General features: G+C 40.3%; 1 pseudogene; it reads right to left on the bottom strand.

Moving 5' to 3' along the window:
• Positions 1-799: 799 nt before the first annotated feature.
• On the bottom strand, positions 800-1226 carry LOC128777412 (mitochondrial intermembrane space import and assembly protein 40-like; annotated as a pseudogene).
• Positions 1227-10562: the final 9336 nt, after the last annotated feature.

Genomic DNA, 10562 nt, shown 5'->3' with positions numbered 1-10562 from the left:
TGTTTTCCTTTTAATTGACTACTTAATTCACATTGTTTCTTCTCTTGGCTGTTATTTTGGTAACAATTAGGTCCCCACCTCTCAAGAACATTGTTTCCCAGCAGGCTGACACAGAGCCATTGTGAACACAGTCCCCAAACTAGGGCTTTTGGAATAACAACGAAGACAAAAATAGCCTTTCTTTTCACCTAGGAAGGGATTGTGAATCAGAGGGTCCAAAGCTCCAGTTTCCAAACACAGAAAACACTGGGAGTCGAGGTAAAAATGGAAACCAAAATGCATCAGAAATGAAATATAGTATTCCCTCATATATTCAAGGTCAGGATGGTTTTCGAGAAAGAAGTATCTGATCATTTGGCCTCTTGTATTAGGAATGGCCCCACTCCAGCATTTTTAAAGAAAGATGTTCTTGTTTCTATTTCACTTCCTAAAGGGGTATGAAATCTAATATAATCAGTAAGAATAAATCAGCTCACTCACAAGATACTCCCAGATAATGTGCTGATCATAGCACATTATTTCAAAGTGACAAAATTCAGGATAATCTGAGAAAAGAATTCAAAAGTGACAGCTACATTTGCTGATAGGTTTATGTGAGACACACATACATGTTTTTCCAGTGTATATGTCAAAAGACCAAGACCATCAAGATCATCAAAATAAGTTATTTTGTACATTATAATGCACAGAACAACAGAGGGAAGGACAGTTTCTCAGAGAATGACCAAAAGGCATTTTGCAAAAGGTTCATATCACTCCTAGGCAGAAGGACTGGAGCCCAGTGCCTTATGTCCTTTTATTAGTTTGACCCCTCCTCTTCTTTGGTTGCAGTGGCCTCAGTGGGAGCTGTCTCTTCTAAACGTTCTGCTGACTTTTCCTCTTCCTCCTCCACCTCCTCCTCATCCTCCTGGGAATAGAGGTCAGGTATTTCTGCATACATTCCTGCATGACCCAGAACTGGTCTACACAGTCTGACCCCTTGACATCCTCTGTGCTATGGTAGAAGCAGGAAAAGGCTGACTTGAACTGTTCCTCATAGGGGCCACTGGCCATTCCCCGAAGACATGGGCAGTTCCAATTAATGTCTCCATTTGGCAGGATCAATCCATGCTCTTCATACGGATCATTGGGGTCATCAGCCACCAGCTCTGCTTTGCTGGAGTTTCATGGTCTTCTTTGGTCACAAATATAATTAGATCCTTCCCTTCCTGCCAGCAGTAGGCCATGGTTTGCAGCTCAGGCACTCAGACCTCCCAGCAATAGTGGTGGGGGTAGCACAAGCAGAGGAGGGCTCACAGCTGTGACCTCTGAAATGAGTCTCTTGTAGGAAGCATATAGATTATTGTTTTTTTAATCCATTCCACCACCCCCATGTCTTTTGATTAGAGCATTTAGACCATTTATATTTAAAGTAATTATTGATAGGAATGTACTTATTGCCATTTTGTTACTTTCTGTTTGTTTTTATAGTTCTTTGTTCCTTCTTGCTCTCTTTCCTTGTGATTGATGGCTTTCTGTAGTATTATGCTTGCTTTTCTTTCTCCTTATCTTGTGTGTATCTGTGGTAGGTTTTGGGCTTGTGGTTGCCATGAGATCCATATATAACATTTTAAGTATATAGCAGTCTATATTATGTTGGTGGTCACTTAAGTTTTAACACATTCTGAAAGAACTGCTTTTTTACTCCCCTGTCCACCATGTCTTACTTATATGTCGTCATATTTTACATCTTTTTGTTCACGACTTCTTTATTTCTAATTATGGCCTTTTCTTTTCCACTGAAAGAACGCTTCTTATTAGTGGTGATGAGCTTCTTTAAATTTGTTTGTCTGGAAAACTCTTTATCTATCCTTCAATTCTGAATGATGACTCTGCCAAGTAGAGTATTTTTGGTTGTAGATTTTTTTTTCTTTCAGTACTTTGAATATATCATGCCATTCCCTTTTGGCCTATCAAGTTTCTGCTGAAAAATTAGCTGATAGCCTTATGGGGTTTCCCTTGTATGTAACTTCTTCTCTTTTACTATCTTTAAAATTCTCTTTATCCTTAACCTTTGATATTTTAATCATTATGTGTTATGGTGTTAACATCTTTGGGTTTATCTTGTTTGCAATTCTCTTTGCTTCTTGAACAAGGATTACTATTTCCTTCCTCAGGTTAGGGAACTTGTTAACTATTATTTCTTTAAATAAGTTTTCTGCTCCCCCCGCCTCCTTGTGAGACCCCTATAGTGCAAATATTTGTTCATTTGATGTTGTCTGACAGATAATTGTTTAAAGTTATTTCTTCTTTTATTGTTCAATGTGGATGCTTTCCATTACCCTATCTTTCAGATCTCTGGTCCATTCTTCTGTATCGCTAATGTACTGTTGATTCCTTCTAGTGGGTTTTTCATTTCAATTATTGTATTCTTCAACCCTGATAGGTTCTTTTTTATGTTTTCTCTCTCTTTGTTGACGTTCTCACTGAGCTCTTCCACTCTTCTCTATAGTTCAGTGAGCATCTTTATGATTATTACTTTAAACTCTTTATTCAGACATATTACTTTTCTCTGTTTTATTTAGTTATTTTTCTGAGGTTTTTGTCTTGCTCTTTTGTTTGGAGCATATTCCTCTGTATCATTTTGCTTGACTTTCTGTTTGTTTCTATGAATTAGGTAGAATAGCTGCTTTTCCTAACTTGAAGGAAAGTGTCTCATTTTGCTTGATTTTCTTATGTTTGTTTCTATGAATTAGGCAGAATAGCTGCTTTTCCTAAACTTGAAGGAATAGCTCTTTCTCCTAAATTTGAAGTATGGTCGTCCCCTCTGTAGACTATGTATGCCTGGTGATTCTAGCTGTCTGTCTGGAGTCTTTGGGTGCTCCATGCTGAGGCTGCCCTAGTGGGAAGGCCAGAGCTGATGTGGATATAGGCTGGGACAGTCCCAGGGCTCTCTGTGCAGAGGGTACCTTGGCAGGACAGCTGAAGCTGAAGTGGTGCAAGTCAGGAGGTCCTGAGGTTCTCCCTACAGAGGGCACCCTAGCAGGACAGCTAAGGCTGAAGTAGGTGTGGGCTGGTGCAGTCCCTTGGCTCTCTATGCAAAGGTTACTCTGGCAGGACAGCTAAAGCTAAAATGGGGGCAAGCCAGGGTGTCCTGAGGCTCTCCATGTGTGTGTGTGGTGGGGGGGGTTCCCTGATGGGGTGGCTAGAGTCAAAGTGGGACATAGGCCAGGAGGTCCCAGGGTGCTCTATACAGAGGATGCCCTGGGAGGACAGCTGAAGCTGAAGTAGATACAAGTGAGGGCTTCCCAGGACTCTCTGCACAAAGGGTGCCCTGGTGGGGTAGTTGGAGCCTAGGCAGGAATCAGCCAGGGTTTTCAGAGCACTCTGTGCCAGGGGTGCCCTAGCAAGCCATCTGAAGTCAAAGTTGTATGGGCCTAGAGTGTTCTGAAGTGATTTGTGCCTGTGTCATTGTGTCACGATGGCGGTAGTGAAAGCTAACAGGAGGTATCCCAGTGTGCTGTATGCTGGGGTGGCCTCAGTGGGATGGCTGGGGCTAGTTTTGGCCAGGGACCCAGGACTCGCTGAGATGAGATGCTGGCTGGGATACCTGGACCCTGCTCCTGTCCATACTATCTAAGTGGAAAAGGAACACAACTGTGGCATTAGCCATCCCTTCTGACCCTGAGAGAGTTCCAGCAGCTTTCCCATCACTTCGCAGGGTTCTAGGGCTGGATCTTTTATTATTTATTTATTTTTTTTTTTTAACGTTTATTTATTTTTGAGACAGAGAGAGACAGAGCATGAACGGGGGAGGGGCAGAGAGAGAGGGAGACACAGAATCGGAAGCAGGCTCCAGGCTCTGAGCCATCAGCCCAGAGCCCGACGCGGGGCTCGAACTCACGGACCATGAGATTGTGACCTGAGCTGAAGTCGTACGCTTAACCGACTGAGCCACCCAGGCGCCCCAGAGCTGGATCTTTTATATTCCAGTTTTTTTTTTCCCCACAGCTTTTTTTTTTTTTTCTGTGCCCCAGAGCATCCAGGGCTGGTGTGAACTATAGGCCCAGTGCTCACTGAGGCAACAGGCATGCTATGGCACCTGCACAGTTCTCCATCTGTGCTATCATGGTGGAGGGGGAGCCTAAACTGTGGCATTCACCAGCACCTCTGACCTGGAGAGAGTTCCAGCAGCTTCCTTGCTGTTTTACAGGGTTCTAGGGCTTCCTTTATATTCTAGTTGCCTTTTTTTTTTTAATTTGAGGGAGACAGCATGAGTGGGGGAGAGGAGCAGAGGAGAGAGAGAGAGAGAGAGAGAGGGAGAGAATCGCAAGCAGGCTCAACATTCAACACGGGGTCAAACATGGGGCTTGATCCCACAACACTGGGATCATGACCTGAGCTGAAATCAAGAGTCAGACATTCAACAGAATGAGCCACCCAGGCATCCCAGAACAGCGGCAGTTTAAAAGGGCAACTAGGGGGTGTCAGCCAGTTGAGCAACCAACTCAATTTCTGCTCAGGTCATAATCCCAGGGTCGTGGTATCGAGCCCTACGTTGGGCTCTACGCTCAGTGCGGAGCCTGCTTGAGATTCTAGCTCTCTCTCCCTCCACCCCTCTCCCCACTCACATACTTTTTCTCTCTCCAAAATAAAATAAAATAATAAATAATAAACTGCATCTTTTCTTCCATGCCCCAGGGCAGATGAATCTGCTCATGTTCTCCCTATACTCTCCCTCCCCTCTGCAGTTCGTAGCATGATGGGGTGGGGGAAGTTCCCTTCCTTACCATGCTTTCATCACTTTTGCCTGTTCTCTGCATGGTCTCCATATCTTTTGTTGTACAGCAGTTGTTATTGAGTTGTATGAGTTTTTAACTATATTTTGGATAGTGACCCCTTATCAAAGATATGATTTGCAAATGGTTTCTCCTATTCTGTAGGTTGTCTTTCATTTTGTTGATCTTTACAGAAGCTTTTCAATTTGATATAGTCCCACTTGTTTATTTTTTGCTTTGTTGCATTTGCTTTTAGTGTCAAATTGTAAAAATCATCACCAAGACCATTGTTAAGGAGTTTACCCCCATGTTTTCTTCTAGTTTTGTGTTTTCAGGTGTTATGTGTAATTAATCCATTTTAGTTGATTTTTGAATATGATGTAAAATAAGGGTTCAGTTTCACTGTTTTGCATGTGGCTGTCCAGGTTTTCCAACACCTTTTACTGAGAAGACTATCCTTTCCCCATTGTATATTCTTGGTGCCTTTGTGATAAATTAATTGATCATATATGTATAGATCTGAGTCTCTTCTGTTCCACTGATATATGTGTCTGTTTTTATGCCAATACCATACTGTTTTGATTACTACAGAGTTGTAATATAATTTGAAATATAATTTGAATGTGATGATTCAAGTTATGTTCTTCTTTCTTAAGATTGCCATGGCTATTCTTGGTCTTTTTTGTCCCCTATAAACTTTAGGATTGTTTGTTCTATTTTTGTGAAAAGTACCATTGGAATTGCTTTGGATATTATGTACATTTTAACAATGTTCTTGTAATCCATGAGCACATAATATCTTTCCATTTATTTGTGTCTTCAATTTCTTTCTTCAGTGTCTTATAGTTTTCAGTATGCTGAAATATAGATATGTATTTTTTCAGTTTTCACCTATTCATTATATTTATTTCTGGATATTTTATTCTTTTTGATCCAGCTGTAATTCAGATTTTTAAAATTCTCTTTCTGATAGAAGTGAAATGTATTTTTGTATATTGATTTTATATTCTGCAACTTTGCTGAATCCACTTATTCTAACAGTTTTGGGTGGGATCTTTAGGGTTTTCTATATATAGAATTATGTCGTCTGCAAATAGGAAATTTTACTTCTTCCTTGCCAATTTAGATGACTTTTATTTCTTTTTCTTGCCTAATTGCTGTGGCTACGACCTCCAGTACTATCTTGAATGAAAATGGTGAGAATGGACATCCTTGTTTTGTTCCTGATCTTACAGAAAGAGTTTTCAGTTTTCCACCATTGAGTAGATGTTAGCTGTGGGCTTGTTATATATGCCCTTTATTATGGTGAGGTATGTTCCCTGTATACTCACTTTGTTGAGAGGTTTTGTCATAAACAGATGTTGAATGTTGTCAAATGCTTTTTCTGCATCCGTTGAGATGATCATATGATTTTAACCTTTCATTTTGTTAGGTGGTATATCATCACAGTGAATGATTTATGAATGTTGAATCATACTTGCACCCCAGGGATAAATCCCACTTGATTGTGGTGAATGATCTTTTTAATGTATTGTTGAATGTGATTTGCTGATATTTTTTTGAGTATTTTTGTTTGTATGTTCATCAGGGATACTGGCCTGTAGTTTCCTTTATTTGTAGTGTCTTTGACTGGTTTTGGTATCAGGGTAATGCTAGCCTCATAGAATGTATTTGGGAGCTTTCTTTCATCTTCTATTTTTTGGAATCCTTTGAGGAGAATAGATATTATCTCTTCTTTAAATGTTTGGTAGAATTCATCTATGAATCTCTCTGGTCCTGGACTTTTGTTTGTTGGGGATTTTTTGATTACTGATTCAGTTTCATTACTATTAATTGGTCTGTTGAGATTTTCTTTCTTTCTGATTCACTTTTGGAAGATTGTATGTGTCTAGGAATTTATCCATTTCTTTTTGGTTATCCAATTTGTTGATGTATAATTGCTCACAGTAACAACATTTTTTAAATGCTAGAGAATATTGTCAACCCAGAATTATATTCCCAGCAAAAATATCTTTCAACAATGCAAATTAAAAGATACTTTTTGCACATTAAAAATCAGTTAATTTTTTTACTGGGGCTCTCCAATAAGAAATGCTAAATGAAGTTTTCAGACAAAAGGGAAATGATCCTAAGATGGAAGGAAGGAATGAAGAACATTCATCTTTAGGAAGGAATGAAAAACATAAAAATGGTAAATATCTAGATAAATATAGAAGACTATTTTCTCCCTTTTAATTGTTTAAAGATAAGACTGTTTAATACAAAATTTAACAATTTTGTGGGATTTATAAGGTACACAGAAACAATACAAATGGCAAGTGTTGCCTAAAGGATGATGGGAGTGGGTAAGTAAATGGACCCATGTAGTTTTAAGGTTCTTCCTTTTACATAAAGGGATACAATATAAACTCTAAATTAAGCTGCATATGTTAAGGATGCCTACTGTAAACCCTAGAACAGCACTGAACAATAATGCAGAGTATGTAGTGAAAAAATTAATAGGTTAAAAGTATTTAAATATTTAAAGGACAGAAAACATCAAACTGAAGGAATTAACAAAAAGCAGACCCTTCAGTGCCTCTAGGACAAAGTCCATGAGGCTTCCATGGCCTGGCTCCTGCCAACTTTTCTGGCCTCATCTCTCTGGCCCACTAAGCATTCCCCATATTAAGTTGTCTCTACTTCCCCCCATTCTCCGTCTCCTGTCTTCTTCCTCTCTTATCATCTCCTGCAAGGGACATCTTTCCCACAGTCCTTTCCCTTGGCTTACTCTTCATTCTTCAGGCCTCAGCAAGGTGACACTTATTTCAGAAAGCCCTTCTGGGCCAGGTTTTCCTTTCTGTGTCATCCATTGCCACCCCCCCCCACCCCCCCCACCCCCCGCCACACACACACACACACACACACACGCACACGCACACACACACACACACACACACACACACACACACCCTTCATCACTTCACTCACCTGGATTCTCTGAAATTTCTGGCTCATTATTCTGTGTCCCTAAACTGAACTTCACAAGGGCAGGGATATGTATGGCCTCTTCTGCTCACCATTCTGTGCCATGGCCTGCAAAGTGCTCAGCTCATAGTAAATATTCAGTAAACATTTGTCAAGTGACTAAAAGAGTGATTAAATGAATTAGTAGAGAAGGTGGATAGTGATTTTTCTGCCTAAGAGGGAGTCCCTATGCTGAGGAGGTACTGTCACAAAAAATAGCAGCAAGGGGAGCTGAGGGAACAAGCCTGTCAGAAGCACTGAGGCAGTGCATGTTGGCATGAAAGATAACCAAGTTGAATCATTGAATAGAAAAAGCACAGGATGATATGAGTAGCATACTGTCAGTTGTGTGATACAGGTATAGTCTACTTCCTGAAGGATGTACAAGAAATTTGTAATAGTGAGTTCATTGTGGAGGAAGGAAAATATTTTCAATTTGTACAGTGTTCATGTACTGCTATTTTAAGATAAATAAGACTTGAGGCACCTGGGTGGCTCAGTCAGTTAAGTGTCTGACTTTGACTCAGGTCATGATCTCATGGTTCATGAGTTCGAGCCCTGTGTCAGGCTCTCAGAGCCTGGAGCCTGCTTTGGATTCTGTGTCTCCCTCGCTCTCTGCCCCTCCCCCACTCATGCTCTGTCTCTCTCAAAAATAAACATTTAAAAAAATAAAAATAAATAAAATTAAAAACAAGTAGATTGTGAATGTAAAGATTTTATGTGTAGTGCTAGCCATAATTGGAATAAATAAAAAACAACCTGCATGTCTGTATTAGGATTTTCCAGAGAAACAAAGCCAATAGTGTGTATATGTGTATAAAAAGATTTATTATAAGGAATTGGCTCATGCAGTTATGGAGACTGGCCTAAGTCCTAAGATCTGCACAGTGACTTGACATGCTGGAGACTCAGGAAGAACTGATTTTAGTTTGAGTCTAAGGAAATAAAAAGCTGATGTCCTAATTCAAAAGTGGACAGACAGAATTTTCTTACTTAGGGTACAGTCAGCCTTTTTCTATCAGTCCTTCAACAGATTAGATGAGGCCCACCCACACTAGAAAGGGCAGTCTGCTTTACTTATTGTATCAATTGAAATGTTAATCTCATCTAAGCACATTAACATTCAGAATAATGTTTGACCAAATATTACCTGGGTATTCCATGGCTCAGTCAAGTTGACACATAAAATTAACCATCCCAATGTCCTACAGTAGGGTAATAGAATATAACACAGGCCTTAAAGTGCTAATTGTAAAGGCTAGGGAAAATGAACATGGTAGGAAACTAAGTGGAAAAAAAAAACCACGGAATACTGGATTGTACCTACAACTGCAACTGTGAAATATGTGCATGCATGGATAAAGAATAGAAGGGAATAGGAAGACATAGAAGTAGCTTTTGTGTTAAGTTGCTGAGATTATGGAGAAGATTTTTCCTTACATTTTTCCTTTAGTTTTTTAATAATATAATTTTTTTAATGTAAGAAACCAGAAATCCCAGATGTAAGGTTGTACAGGAGGATGGAGTAGTAGTAAAAAAAACAGTGCCTGACACATTGTCTGTACTAAAATAACTATTGAATGAATGAGCAATAGTTATTGTCCTCAGCTGGCTTCCCCAGAAGCAGACCATGCGACAAGGATTTGAGTGCAAGTAATATATTTGGGAGGTGATCACTGGTAGGGCATAGAGAAGTGAGACTGGGAAGGGAAAGAAGCCAGTACAGTGCTCTTTAATGAGAAGTATGACTGGTGACTATTGACTAACAATCCATTGGAGACCTCTGGGACAATATGTAGAATTGGCTTCGCTTTGTTTCACTCAGAGAACAAGAAAGAAGGAGTTTTAATCTAAAGACTCCCATTGGTTGAAAGGGCTGCTTCTGGGGGCATTAATTCCTTGGCATTTGTAGCCTACCCCAAGCTAGGGCTGATCGCACTTCTGTGGCTAGAGAAAGCCTGCAGGCAGTCACAGGTGCTTGAAGTGAGTAGCTGTTGGTTATATGGGAACAATGAGTGCTAAGGGCAGGGAGCGGGCACTGACAACATCTGCAAAAGTTACTGTCATTGAACACCTATGATTCAGGCACTTGGTGAACATTGTCTCCAATCCCCACCCCAGTTTTACAAGATGATTATTCTATGTTTCAAGTGAAGAAACTGAAGCTCAGAGAGGTTGTGACTTACTCAAAGTCATGCAGGGCAAGGTACTTGAACTATAAGCCTACTATGTTTTTCACCTCCTCCTGCTATCTCCCAGTAAACTCGGCACTGGAAACTTCCTAGATAAACTCAACAAAAATTTTTTAAAAATAGACAATAAAAACCAAAATGGTGACAGTTCAAAGTAGCAATTTAGTTAGATCCGCTTCAAAACAGCACACCTGTCTGTGCCCACCTGTGCAATCCATAAGGATTGAAATCTCTGACAGAAAGAGAAAGCACAAAAAAGAGGACATCTACCAGGGCAGAAGCAGCATTCCCAGCTAAGAATAAGGCTGGGGTCAATAAACTTGTACTTACTACTTTCTGAGAGCTCAAAGAAGAAATCATGACTGCAGAAGGAAATTTATGGGTACTATTAGAAAAGCAAATCTGCCTTTGTTACTTTCTCCCTCTGAATCCTTCAGTGACTCCCAACTGCCTTCAGTATTCCCTCAGTAGAGCATACGAGTGATTCAAGATTTGGTCTCTGCCGACCTTTCTATGCTCATCTACCCCTCACTCACAGCCATGTAACACCACCTGCAGTCCTCCCACTAGCCCAGCTCTGTCACACCCCAGACCACTTGTGAAGGCT

The sequence above is a fragment of the Panthera pardus genome, unplaced genomic scaffold (genome assembly GCF_024362965.1).
Source record: "Panthera pardus isolate Hobbes unplaced genomic scaffold, ASM2436296v1 HiC_scaffold_16, whole genome shotgun sequence".
NCBI classification, from domain to species: domain Eukaryota; kingdom Metazoa; phylum Chordata; class Mammalia; order Carnivora; family Felidae; genus Panthera; species Panthera pardus.
Note: the sequence above shows the minus strand (reverse complement) of the source record. Positions and strands in the feature narration are given on the sequence as shown.